General features: G+C 36.5%; 1 long non-coding RNA gene across 1 annotated transcript; it reads right to left on the bottom strand.

Annotated features, from left to right (window-relative positions):
* Nucleotides 1-641: 641 nt before the first annotated feature.
* Nucleotides 642-1,584, bottom strand: LOC134288250 (uncharacterized). The gene is made up of 2 exons (XR_009997842.1): nucleotides 1,146-1,584; nucleotides 642-1,059 (listed from the first exon to the last, which is right to left on the bottom strand). It is a non-coding gene; the product is annotated as an uncharacterized LOC134288250 (long non-coding RNA).
* Nucleotides 1,585-15,131: the final 13,547 nt, after the last annotated feature.

Raw genomic sequence — 15,131 nt, 5'->3', positions numbered from 1 at the left:
GCATTGTATTTTTTTAAGCTATGTAGAATTAAATTGACATTTTCATGCGTAGTGCAATCGCAAACATTATGTGCTCCTGTGATAGTCAATAGTTTACATTGCCTTGGCCGGAGGCTTGCAAATGATGAAAACCCTATTTTTACATTGACGTACACTTCATTAAAGCGATTAAAAGCTTCTCTTAATGTCATCATTAACAATCTTTTCTGAACAGCTAATCTTTTATTTCCTGTCTTTACGCTAACAAAATCTCTTTGGCCTGGCATTGCACGGCTTATATCATCGTCCTCAAAAAAATTCAAACCAGTTCTTTTGTTTCATTACTCAAAGCTTTTCCAGAGCTTGAACCTTGAGATGAATCTAATACATTATTTTTTTCCTTTCTTGCATCTGATGCCATATTTCTACTAGTTTTAAATTCGTCTACAATTTTTTGTACTGACCATGATTTTGGTAACAATGATAAAATTGATAGTTTTTCTTGCCTTGTGGCTGAATTTAAAAATTTAATTTTCATATTTTCTATGACTTCATTAAACTCGTTTGCTTTTTCTGTTTTAGCGTCTAATTTAAAAAGATTTCTTCGTACACCTTCGACGATTTCAGCGCACTTTTTTTCAGGATAGTGAACATTTTTAACCTTACCTAAATCTATAGGCGAAACACGAATAGCTGCTATTCCTCGGTTGAATATTTCGACGTCTACAGGCATCGTGAAGTCTTCATTTGATTGAATTGTGCTTAGCGTTGACGCTGATGGTATCGTGACCAAACTTTCATAGCTTTGCGAATCAGGTACAACAGGTATGGTCTGAACAGTTGGCATCCTTGAGCCACCGGCTACGCTTTGTTCTTCGTTTTGGGTGAGGTGAGCTCTTGAATCAATATGTAGACGGCAAGACGAACAAATACGAAAATCCTTGGTGTTCAGTGTGGATACCTTGGAAAATCCAATTGACTTCAGTTTTTGGATGATACCATCCGTGAGATATCGCAGCTCTTTCGAACACTGAATGTCTTTGAATGGACGAATACATCTGATTTTACTCATTTTGTAATCTGTAACATAGAAAATATTTTCCAATTGTTAGTTTTGAACGAAAATATCACAACACATATAATTAAAATGTGTATTTAAAACTTACCTTTGCACCAAAACGTGTTACACTTTCCTTTACAATTATTATGTTATCAAACAACACTGGATCTAGTTCAAAAACACTGGATTATTAGCTGAAATTACTATGAAATCACTATGCTTCTAGCAACCTTTCTGCATTTACTGTTTGGTTTTCCCTAGTAGATACTGGATGAATTCAGAACCGAGTCAGACATTATTATACAGCTCACGGGTATAAATCATAGAATGCTGGGTAAAGACTGCTGGAAGATAGGTAGAGTTGAACGCTCAGGTATCGTCAGGTACGAGTTTGGAGAGTTGGAGCGAGGTAGATTTGCTGGCGTAGGTATATTGTTATTGAAGAAGATTGTAAATTGTATATACCTGGAATGAATAAAGAGTGCGGCGGTTGTTGATTGAGGTATCAGTCGGCAGCCGTCTAGTTTGATGGAAGGTGACTAATATTATACTAATGTTATACCAATTTTAATCAAAATTGGCTGAAATCTTGCGATAAGCTGGAATTATACTAATGTCATCGTGTCAGACTACGTTGATTTGATCCACTTTTTTGTTTATTGATCTTTGTTCTGCCGCTTGTTTTGTGTGTAAGAGGTAGCGGTCGCGTTCGAATGAAATAAAGCAAGCTGACACTCGACCGCGACAACGAAACGAAGGCAGTGAAAAGTGTCGAATGTTTACAAGCCTGGGCCAGCGTGGCCATGGTGGACTAGTTCCAACAAAGACCATGTTTACAATCACCAACTGTACGTAGTACAGCTAACTGGTATCTAATTACCTGTATCTAATACTTATTAGCACGTTTTAAGCAGAAGGCAATAAAAACCACTGGAAGAAATCATTGTTCTTGATAGTGGGATTTTGTAACTTGTTTCAAAATACTTTTAAGGCAGTGAATTTCACTCAAATCTTTAAGCTGTCAGTGTCATTTTAACTCAAAATTTTCCAATCTTTCCGAAAAAAATACTTTTGAAACTGGAGAAACACGGAGTACATCCGAAAAGGGCTAAAACTTATTAAGTTATCAAAAAAATCAATATTAAATTAGTAATATCTTCTAAACGGTGCATCTTAAAAAAATGTTACCGAAGTACTTTTTTCTTGCAAATTTGATGTACTTTCATAAAATTAGGGCGACAAACTTTTTTGACTTTACTTAATAGCTTTTTTTGAAAACCGTAATTTTTTAAAACATTTTTTTTTTCATTGTAACCTATTTTTCTCCAGAACAACCCACTGTGCACTAGGTAGCATTTTCAGTCAGCTATAACATAAGGATAATAAAAAAAATATTGACATGTCACTTTTGAGGGAAAATCTATATTTTAGTTCAAATCACAAAAACCAAACATATTTTTTTACCGTGCATATTTTCTCCATATAGCACCAACAATTGTCTAAAACTTCGCCGAAGACACCAAACCGATCGGACAAACCGTTTTCGAGATACAATTTTTTGAAGATATCATGTGCATTTTTCATAGGCCCTTCTCATAAGTAAGGCTAGATTTAAAATGGCGAACCAAGTATGCAAAACGGCGTTTTTCTCCCCCAAAGACTTGTATGCAAGGTTTCATCCAAATAAAGATATATGAAAATTACTCGTTGCTGAAATGATATGGAACCGCTCAATATGGAAATCAGTTAGGATAAATTTATCTTACTGACTACATTTTTCGATAGGGAGAAGTGCCAGTAAATGGAATATTTGAAAAGCTACAGGGGGTGGCTAAAATGTTTGGGATAGGCAACTTCTTTTTCTCTCACAAAAAAATTTAACATGCTGTAACTTTTAATAGAGTGCACCAAAATATCTCTAATGGTGACTGTTTGTCAACCTATTACATGTACAAATTTGAGCTAGATTGGTCAATCTTTCGCGAAGCTAGAACCGTTCTCGTAAAACACTATTTTTTTGACAACCAGTGAATCAAATTGAATGAAACTTTGAACGTTTATCTGCAATATATTAATGCTTCACAATTTATTAAAACTTTTTGTACATTGAAAAAAGTGATGAAGAATTGAGACTTACGCTGCGCTGGTGCTGTCATTTTTCACCTAGTGTATATATTTTTTCAAATCGTAGTGAATTCATGAATTAAATTAATTAAAATTAACATAAAAATACGGCAATGAAAGTGAAGTGGTATCTGGAGAGCATAAAAGTTTTCCTGAAGATTATTGACATTCGGTAGCCTGTTTGTTAAGGTGGCCCACACTTATATGAAAAACAAAAATTTCGAAAAATGCCAAGTCTTACCTCCTAAATCAGTTGTTTTGGACTCCCAGAAGCTACGTTCAAAATTTTAGCAAAATCGGTTGAGCCTAGGGGGGCGCTCAAAACGCTTGAAGTTTGTATGGGAAAACTTGGCCAAATGTATGCAGAAATTTTAGGTTTTCGAATTTTGCCGCTAGGTGGCGCTGTAAGCGTTCAATAATCAAACCCTTTGGTATTATTGTAGGTGACTATATGCCAAAAAACTTTGTTGAAGACCGCAAAGTGATCCAACGTCTGTGAAAAAAGTTATACCCTAGGTATTGCCAGTTGTGAAGATTTATAGATTCCGACGCAAATAAATGATTAGGCTCATTTTCAGCGTAGGTGCGTTATAAATGTTTGTTTACAAAGCAAAACTATCACCAAATGTGTACCTAACAACACAACCTAAAATATTCACCTGGACGCGGTCTGGATTTATATCTGTGGGCCCACGCAAGAAAAATCCACGCAACTAATTTTCGCGCAGGAGTCTAAGCAGGTGGAATCTCCGCAATAAAGTGAGGATAAACTTTATTGTCGTTTTTCCAATACATGTAAAGGAATAATATCAATAATGAAATCTCAATATTTTGCCTCACTTTGCCTAGCGTATAACTTTTTTCACAGCCGTCGGATCACTTCGCGGTCTTCGACAGAGTTCTTTGGCATATAGTCACCTACAATAACACCAAAGGGTTTGATTATTGAACGCTTACAGCGCCACCTAGCGGCAAAATTCGAAATCTTAAAATTTCTGCATACATTTGGCCAAGTTTTCCCATACAAACTTCAAGCGTTTTGAGCGCCCCCCTAGGCTCAACCGATTTTGCTAAAATTTTGAACGTAGCTTCTGGGAGTCCAAAACAACTGATTTAGGAGGTAAGACTTGGCATTTTTCGAAACTTTTGTTTTTCATATAAGTGTTGGCCACCCTACTGTTTGTAGATCAAAATCTCTTTACAAGTGTCATAGGAGAAGTGAGCAAAATTGGCGGAGCTATGGAGGTTTACTGGCAGCCCATTCCTACAAGATATTGGTCGGAGTTTATCATTGAAAACTTGAGAAAGTTCTAATTTATCTTATTTTATAACAGTAGACTACTATTTTTTATTAACGTATTGTTAGTCAAGCAAATTGAAACATGTTTTTGTTTTCTTTTCCATTTGCGTTTTTGCCAGAAAAATGTCCAATATAATCCAAATCCATCCAAATTCACATCCCTGATATGTATGAGAGTAGCCCAAGTGCTCAATTATTTTCTTAATAAGGGAGATATGTAGAGTAAAAATTGAATTGGACAGGAGTGCGTTTTGAAGTATTGGAGGTCATATTAAATTGTTTTTTTTTGGGTTTGCAGGTTGTTGGGAGTCTTTTAGAGTAAGAGTTGTTAATCCCAGAAGTTATGAAAATTTATTGATATGTCTAAAAGTTGTGACAAACTGTTGGACTATTTCCTTGCCTGAAAGCGTTTGCAAAAATAAAAGTACGTGAACAAAATATATTGCTAGGATCATTTGCCAATTATTGCACACCACTATTTATGATATTTCGCTAATTTTTGTATTTTGTATGTTTTACTGAACCACTTGATACTTCTGTCGCAAAGCCCAAAAACAAGCAGGTGTGCCCACTAGATGAATATCGGCCTGCTAGGATATGTAGCTTGTGATACCATTCATGCCTCAGGCTCAATACCTCCGCATATTGTGCTTCAACCGTCAACTGATAGGATGATGCCTGTTACGGTGCTCCAATATTTGCGTAACACAGATAATGAAATGAAAGAGTTTATCCGGTGAATTTTTTTCCTTGTTGGTCCCTTACCGCATTTGGATGCTATTTTCATTATTTTATAAGTATCAGAATTTTATCAGAATTAATATTAAATGTGCTTTTGTTTGTAAGTATACATATATGTACTTTATATTTTATTTCATTCATCATATTTGTACAGTTTGTCACCACGAGTGTCAACTTATAATATAACTTACACTTACACCAAAATAGGGTTCATCTTGCAATTGTGGTTCGTTATGGTAATCGTCCAACCAAGGTCCAACCAAGATCCAACCAAGGTTAAGAGATAAATTAATTTTAGTATATTATATGGCTTTTTGAAATGATCATTTCAAATATCTTTGAAAAAATTGCATATTTTGTTGTGCTTTTTACATAGGCTTCTTTTCTGTACATTTGGGGAAGGGATCATCATATTTTTTCTCGTTTCAGAGAGCGCTTAAGCCTAGGCTTTGTAGCCAGGGCACATGGAGAAATGCCTGTGTCCCATCCCAGGAGAAGAGACGCCAACTATAACGGAGTGTGCATTGACCTTCTTAGCAGCTCCACTCCCAACGATTTTATGCTCATACACTGTTCCCCTAAAACCAAACGGTTTGTACGGTTGTCCCCGTTTCTTCCTTAATTCAATTCAAAAAGGTTTGTCAATCATGTTATTCATAAGTGGATAACCTGATTGCCTTAAGTTTTTGAATTATCCTTCAATCCATTAGTCTGCACAGTGGGCCTGGCCGTTTTAATATTTGTGTCACATCTCAGATATGCTGCAAATAGTAATGCTGACAAGAAAATATCAGAAGCAATTTTGGTATTTCCAGGATGCTTTTCAATACTGGCTGTGCGAGCACTAGAATAGAATAGTATAGAATTGAAAATTGGGGTCTCCAGTTAGCCTAGTGGTTAAGGCTATGGATCGCCAATCCGGAGACGGCGGGTTCGATTCCCGTTCCGGTCGGGAAAATTTTCTCAACTCCCTGGGCATAGAGTATCATTGTGCTTGCCTCACAATATACAAATTCATGAAATGGCAGGCAAAGAAAGCCCTTCAATTAATAACTGTGGAAGTGCGCAAAGAACACTAAGTTGAAGCAAGGCAGGCCAAGTCCCAGTGCGGACGTAGAGCCAGAAAGAAGAAGAAGAAGAATTGAAAAAAGTTATGAAGAATATACCCTTTTTGGATCTTTCTTGAGAAAAGCTAGATTTTTTACATTAATGTCATTAGGTTTTAGTTTTGATATCCAAAGTTTTTCTACTTCTGCTCTCAAGATATCTCTAATTAGATATTTTAGAATCTATTTGGATTGAAGGAAGAACACATTTAGTAACTTTTGTGAAGTATTGTATATTTGACTTGTTTTTTTTATATGGGTAAAAATGTCAAACCACTGTAACTTTATTCGTCGTACAGTTCCGATTCATTTGTGAAATTATGCGAGTGTTTCGTGATCTATTTCTTGTCACTCGCGTGTGTCTAGAGCATTTTGATCAGATGTCAGTCGCCCCAACGAACGAATACGATTCGCTAATCAGGGTGCAATCGTGACCCAACCAGCGAATCCAGGTTGTATCAATATATTGTTGATAAACGTTTAAAATTTCATTCAATTTGGTTAACTGGTTTCCGAGATATGACCGTTCAAAATTTAGTTGCCCGAAAATAGTGTTTTACGAGAATGGTTCTAGTTTCACGAAACATTATCCTATCGAGCTCAAGTGAAACGCCGGTTTATCTATGCCAGGGTTGAGATGGCGACCCCTTTTAAAAATTGTCAAAACATCTGGGACCCATTGAAATTTTTTAGAAAAAAATGGGGATGTACATTCAATTTGAGTTGTAGATTAAAAATAGCGGCGCAGCCGAAAATTTTCTCGCCTGAAAGCGTTATATACTAAAAATTTGTTCCTCAAATTGTGGCTTTAATATGTGGGTTATTAGTGATTTGTCTAAAAAAATGGAAAGGGGATTTAACGAATCGCTAAATTTAGATATATCAAGCTAACTATAGCTAGGTAAGCAAACTTATCAGTTTTTTAAATTATCAACATGGAATGCAAACTACAAAAAAGTTATATTTTCAAAACAAAATATAGTGGCATAAACAGATAACAAAATATGCCAGCTGTACTTGGTCATTAAAATCAGAAAAGTCTGTCGAATTTAAGATTGTTTACTAAGCGATACTCATTAAAAACACCTTCTTAATGATCCATCGCTTACCTTGACAGCGAACAGGTAAACAATTGGAATGTACTTTTCTAGAACTATTCAAGAGTGTCCTGCGTAATACATATAGAGAAAAAATATTCGAGAAAAAAAAATCCAACAGCACGCGCAATTCACCATAACAGCGAACGGAAGGAACTGCGGGAAGTCGCACTCGCTGTTCATAACAAGTCTTCTAAGGAAGAAGTCTCTAGGAAGTAGAACAAAACCTGTCTGTCCATATCAGGCTGTAAAGCCACTGCGGTTCCCTATACTGTGCATATATAGGGTATTGGTTCCCTTATTAAGCATGTGGCTCCCATTTTCATCCTACGAAAAACAAAGGAATGAAGCACTGTTTGTTTTGTTTCTTATTTTTGTATTTTTTGTTAGAAGTGAGCACGCATGAAAACAAAAAGAACGGAATCAATCGGTGCCGTAATCGCTTGTTTTCGAATAGGATGAAATTGGGAGCGTGAGATTACTGATGGAACACAAACCCTAGATAGGTGCTGACAGCGCACCACCGCAACGCAACGTAACCCAGCCTAGGCGGAATAGAACGCTGTGTGTTTGAGCAGAAAAATAAGGAACTTACACGGAAATGACATTGCATCATGCATCGATTTTGAAGGAGAAACTGATTATACCCATACTTACTCCTCGGATGGAAGCCGTTTTCCTTTCGGAACGTTCACCACATATACGACACACGGTAGGCTTCGTATTATTTTCCTGCTTACCTTTCCCAAACGTTGGATCCGATTGCTGTTCACTACAGGTTCGGTTCTCAATTCAACCCGTCCTGCGTACTGACTGACTGCCCTGTTGCCACTTGCTACCACCCGAAGGGGGGATTCGCACATTCGCCAAGTATCCCCACGCTGCTGATATAAAAGTAAGCACGAAAAAAAAGGCAGTGATAGAAGATTACCTTGACAAAAACTTATTCTTGAACCCTGATCGAGTGCATTGCTTTTGTTGTTTGGTTTGTCTGGCTGTGTGTGGTGCTCTTTCAAGCATAAAATATCACTTCAGGTCTGGGTACTGGAAACGGGCTCGATCGTGGCGATAAAATATTATAGAATCGTGTGATTTTCTATTCTATAGTAAAATGTGATGGGGCCCAAGCACGACATGTTTCTATGTATGTACAATTTAAAATATATTATAGTTATGTTGGTAAGTATTACTATTGACAAATTAAACAAATCGTGAAAATAAAAAGACAAATTAGAGTAAATACCCGCGTTGAAAAAAAAATCATAGCAGATCAGAGTCTTAAAATGTTCGAATCTTGGTTCGGATAGTAGAACGATGAAATCCAATGAGTGTATGAGGTCCATATTTGCAAAAGAAGGAAAAAAGCGAACCGCTTATAAAATTTCATTTAAAAGTTGTACAGTAATTTCATAACACTTTATTTGTAGAACTAAGCTCTGAGTTGAGTATCAGTCGGTTAACTCCAGAGACACGTTTTCCTTCATTTTGGAAATTGGTGCCATGCCTTGATAAAAAAAAAATAGTGATAAAAATCAATGAGATCAATTTCTTTTTTATTTTAAAGCAAAGTTGATCACATTACGTCTTATATTTCAAATGTGCATTAAGGAAAAAAAATGTCTTCTTGAAAAAATGTACATGCATCAAAAAAAGTTAGGGATCATGTAACATTGCCTGCCTGACCTGTGGCCAGGTCCAATTTCTGTCGACTTGCTTTATCTCATGGTTGAGGCCACGCTGCCATGAGTCTCTGGGTCTGCCACTGCTCAATATCCTGCTGGGTTCCAATCTAACGCTTGCTTGCAGATTTCGTTTCCACCCTGCAGCCGTTGAGGATTCTCCACTGTTACACACCAAGTTTCACTGGCATACAGCAGCACAGATATCACATTCAAATACGGATTTTGGTGCATCAACTAATCTGGTTGTTTTTCCAACTTTCAAAAGCAATCCTCGCCTTCTTGATTCGTGCACTTTTCTTGATCTTAGTGCCCCCATCGGCCGGCTTTTTAGCTACCAAGATATTGGAAGCTTTCAGCATTCTTCACTGCTTGCACAACTATCGCAAAAATCGAAGGGCTGACCGTGCTTATTTGCATCTAACGATTTGGTCCTGTTGACGTTGATGGTATTTTAGACCTGCCGCTGAGGAGCGATTGGCAAGATTATTGAGCTTACTCAACATATCAAAACACCGCCCGTTGAGCTCTAGGAGAGCAACGTCATCAGCCAATTCGAAGTCATTTAGGTGCTCCATGGTAATAGGATGCCACAGCAACCCACGATTTGGTTCACAATTAATCGCACCTACCAGGATCTCTTTGATTACAATGACAGTAGCGGTGATATCCTTGCCTCACTCCAGCAACGACCCGGATGGGATCAGACAAGACACCGCTGTACAGTACTCTGCACGAAAATGCCCTGCACTGTGCTTCAATGAGGCCGATGGTTTTCTCAGGGACACCCTTGCGCCTCAGGGCTTCCCACATGCTTTCGTGATTGAGACGGTCTAAAGCTTTTTCGTAATCAATGAACACCAGGTAGAGAGACTCTTGGCATTCATTGATTTGCTCCAGGATGATACGGAGCGTAACTATGTGGTCCACAAAGGATCGTCTGGCACGGAATCCTACTTGTTCCCGTCGGAGAGTTGTGTTAATCTTCTCCTTATCCGGTTGATGATCACTTTGCATAGGACTTTGAAAACGATACACAGTAACATCACACAGAAGGTATTTTTACTATTCTATCTATCTATTTTAATAACTACCATTCTTCTTGGAAAACAATTGTATCAGACCAACGACTTAAATAGGTACAAAAAAAGTTATTGTTCCCACCACAAAGTGACCATATATTTTATTTTTGTTCAAATGCAATTTCCATTTCACTAAGAGAGATTAAAGAGCTCTACTACATTCGTCGTTTAAAAGTAGAATATCAAATAAAGGCATACTTTTTCGGTTTCAGGATAGGATTTGGAGTTCTTATAAATATTTTTTTTATCGAAAAGGTGTGTTTATTTTTATTTATTACCTTTAGTTTAGTGCTCTCACTTGACCCAGTGAATTTCGATATCTGGGGCTGGTTAGACCCATGAGAGCAAACAAACACAATTGCATAAGTTGATCTCGCTTTGTCCAGCATAAAGACGAAAGTCAATAAAAATCGGCGCATTAAGTAAGGCAAGTTAACCTGATATATTCGAGCATCTTCAAAGACACAAATTTAGAGGTTAAAACGTGTAAATTTACGTCTTCGATGACACCAATAAATAAAACTTATTTGTTCTTAGCGTCTAGCAATCGGTAGAACCAATTCGAAAGATAAAACATTTCCAAGTAAAATTTTGGCACGCATGGATTCAAACTCAGATTCGCATATAAGGCATAGACCTTACCTCTCGGCTATTGCACCGAGTTAGAAGGCGGCTGAAGATTATGATTATCACTGATTCTTCGTTTCGGGTGAAATTGTTTTGTTGACAATTAACGCAACCAACCAGTACTTACATGATGCGTGTAAAGGATGTCCACGATGAAATTGGCACACAGAAAATATTGTATAACTTTTGATTGCGTTCGCCAAAATAGCTAATTGTTCGACCATGAATAGTATATTGTGTGTAGCTAATGCCATAAAATTTTCATTAAAATCGTGTTGAGTATTGGCGCAGATAATGTCGATATCATAAAATGAGATTTTAGAAAATTTGGGCATCCATTTCAAAAAGTTGCTTAGGCTATAACTTTTTTGTTACCTCATCAAAATTTCACTCGATATTCTTAACATAGTATCATATAAGTGGTAAAAATTTGATCGAAATCGGTTCAGTACTTTTTCTAGTAAATATCCAAAGCTCAAATCGCTTCAAGGTAAATTTTAGGTACTTTTTGACCATTTTTAGTTCCGCGTGCACTATTTTGACTGTAGAACTGGTAACACTGTTTTATAAAACTTTGACAGTGTAAAATTGTTGTGTTAAACTGTTTACAGTGAAAATTTCAGCCATTTTTGTTGAGTACTTTCAAAATAAGAGCAGTTTTTTTATCTCTATTAACGAGATTTTTAGCCCTGGGCTAGTTCATCTCGGGACCCACGCTTTACTTCCCTTCCGAAGGAAGAACTCACATTTTGCGAGTTTGTCGGGAGTGGGATTCGATCCCAGGTCCTCGGCGTGATAGTCAAGTGTTCTAACCATTACACCAGGTCCGCTCCACAAGAGCAGTTTGAATTTCACTATACCAAAAAACATTTGCTTATTGTGACATAGTGCGACATATATGGCTATAACTTTTTAACGGTATGATCAAATTGAATGAAATTTACAAATTACTTTTACATACATACTTTACGTACATCAAAATTTTCATTGAAAACGGTTCAGTATTTTTGGCGCCAGAGTTGAAACGGCAAAAAAGTGATATTTTCCAAAATGTTTGTTTGCACAAGATTCTCAAGTGGCAATTCCCTTGTTTCAACGATATCTCCGCCAATACTCAACCGATTTCAATGAAAATTTTATGGTATTAGCTACACATAATATACTATTCATGGTAAAAAAATAGCTATTTTGGCGAACGCAATCAAAAGTTATACAATATTTTCTGTGTGCCAATTTAATCGTGGACACCCTTTAAAATTGTGTCAAATTCGTGATTCAGTCTTGAAAATGTTAAAGTTCTTTAATGATTCCGTCTCGTGTAAATTTGAGAATTTTTAAGTGTGTGGGAAGGGCATGTTGTTAGAATACCGGATAATAATTCTGCAAAGTTCGTATTTGCTAATCATCCGGTTGGTGCAAGACACTGGCGTAGCCACGAGGGGGGGGGGGGTTAGGGTTTAATTTTTAGAATGTTTTCTCTTCGATATCCATGTTGCCTTTCTCGCAAGAAATTTATCAGCCCCGCAAATAATATATCTGAATTTTAGCTTTTGAGCATTTTTTTATATTAAGGTTTATTGAGTAATAACATCCCTTGCATTTTCCTTATAATTTTCTGGACATGTGTGTAAAATACATTCATAATTTAGTTGTCTCCTTTACAACTTCGCGTAGGTAAACATTCTTGGTCATAGTAAATACTGTCTTCCAACAGTCTAGATTTATATCGGTGTGAATTGAATTTGTTATACAAAAAAATATCTGCAGTTTTTCTGTGATTTCTGAATTGAGTTACATAGGATTCATTCAATTACGCAAACGTTGTGGGAAGGAGAGTTGGTCTTTCGCTGTGTTACGCTTCACATAAAATTTCGATATTTCCCATACAAAAGTTGTTACGTTGGGGAGGGAGGGGATCTAAAACTGCAAAATCTTGCGTTACGTTAATCCAGTACGAGGAAGCACCCTGGAAAGTAAAGCCTGTATCCGCAATAATTGGGACACAGAAATACAGCTGTAACTCTGTAATAGATACATTAAAGTTGCTCAAATTCGGCCTCATAACATCTTAAGATGTGTTAATTTCACCTACAAAATTCCATTTGAATCGGTGCAGTACTTTTTGTTGTAGCAATGAAAGAGTAGACTGTGTGCCATTGAATTTTGTACAGCCCCTAGTTTTGCTTGTCAGCGGTGTAACTTTTGAATTTAGCAAGGAAATGGCTGAAAATTGGAATACAAACCTCTTAATCTAAATTCGTTGCATAGGAAAAATTTCAAAAAAAATCGATGCACTATCAACAATTTTATAGTCGAAACATGTATTGGGACTAAACGTGATTTTAGCCCCTCAGGCAGCAATTTGTCAGCACCCTTTATTGTTTCGATTGTACTATTTAAAGTACTACACCAATAATCATCAAATTTTGCAGACATAATGTACACATAATCAACTACCTTCTGTGAAAATTTCATGAAAATTGGCAAAGAAATACAAAAGTTATGCATAAGCATACATCGCACATGAAAAACACGAAAAATTTTCACTTACACTTCACAACACCAGTAGCTTTCAAACCAATTGATAAAAGTGGATGAAATTTTGCAAGAAAGTGTCTCTATAAGTATCATAACTGCTAACAAAATGTCATAATTATCATCACAGAACTTTTAACTGTAGCGTAAAAGAACTATCTACTACGCGAATAAAAATTGGCCATGATTGTACAAAATGCTTTCAACCACGTCTGTTTGTTTTTTATCCACAATTAAAAGTAATGCATCGATTTTTATGAAATTTTGCACAGATAATAAATATACACCAAAGAGTTCTCAGTCAATTATTTGGCCAATTTTACCGATTCATTACAGAGCTGCAGCCGTACTTCTGTGCCCCGATTATTGCGGATACAGGCTTTAATCGTACACGAAGAACTAAAACTACATATTTTTTGAGTTTATTTTACTCAAAAGTAAGTGTATCGTTTAAACTTTCTGCCCAAAATTAGGCTGTTTCTCTTTTTCTCCCACCGATGTTTATCAAAAACAAAGCAAGCTGAATCGACCCACTGGGGGTACTTTGGCCCAATAAGCCAATCTATCTATATGTATAAAAATGAGTTTGAAGTTCCTTTGAGGCAACAAAACTCAAGAACGGATGAACCGATCAGCATGATTCTTTCACGGTTCGGTTCGTATTCATGGTGGCTGTGTTTATATGCAGAAAAAGCTACGAAAATGATTCTAAAAAAAGTATGAAAATTGTAACAAAAAACTGTTTTTTATGAGCCGGGAAGAAATTCAGCTTGATTGAAATTAAATCAATATAGAGTACGTTGCTGCGATGACCTCAACAGTTGTCAAACCACCACAGATAGGCAAGACAAAGTTTGCCGGGGGATAAATGCCGTTTTTGTCAAAATTGGGTGGAAACAACTTACGTTTGGGTTGAATTTACCTACTCTTGAGTATATTTTTTGCTGGAGTCAAAGGCAAATTACCTAGTGTGAGTTTAATCTATTGACTCAAATTTGAGTTATTGGGCCAAACTATGGGGTTGCGTCAAAAGTACTCAAATTCGGGTAGTTTGGCGGCTCCGTGTGTAAGATCGGGCACAATTACTGTCGTTGTCAATATTGATGATTGCAGCGTATCAGAGATATGATACATGTATCAAAGCGACCATTTCATATTCACTATTCAATATAAGTTTTTCATATATGAAAGTTTGAAAACGATCGGCCGAATAAAAAAATGAAGGTGCAATTCAGAACGATCGTAACTACTTTTAAGAGAAAATAAATATGTTAAAATACACATAAATAAAAACAAAAAAAAAAAAAAGAAAATAAATACATTTTTGATATGTATGATCGGCGAAAAAGGGAAGACTTTATTCAAACATACTTGTCGGTTTCAATCTTTTATGCTGCGTTTATATTGTCACTCTATCACTATTGTATGTCAGATAAATTGTTATATTTTTGATGTAATGGTCTATGATATTATTTCATTGGAAATTTCAAAGCAATAATAATTATCAATATTTGATACAAACTAAAATAAATTACCTATACAAAACGGGAAAATTATTCTCTACAAACTATAAGAACCGAACAAGAACGATTGCCAAAAAATCCCTACTCATATTCTGTCGTCTCCTCTTTGCGCTACCCAGAGAGTTGAACGCGAGAGAGCGCACGAGCCTACGGATAGAGACCGTAGTTTGCATGTCTTCAAATTCTTAGCCCCGTTACTTAACGTTAAAACGTTTGATGTAGCCCATGCGTTGGCTTGGTCTTAGTAGTGTTCTGGTCTTGGGTAGTGTTCTGTTTTG

This window comes from Aedes albopictus, chromosome 2 (assembly GCF_035046485.1).
Source record: "Aedes albopictus strain Foshan chromosome 2, AalbF5, whole genome shotgun sequence".
Taxonomy (NCBI): domain Eukaryota; kingdom Metazoa; phylum Arthropoda; class Insecta; order Diptera; family Culicidae; genus Aedes; species Aedes albopictus.
Note: the sequence above shows the minus strand (reverse complement) of the source record. Positions and strands in the feature narration are given on the sequence as shown.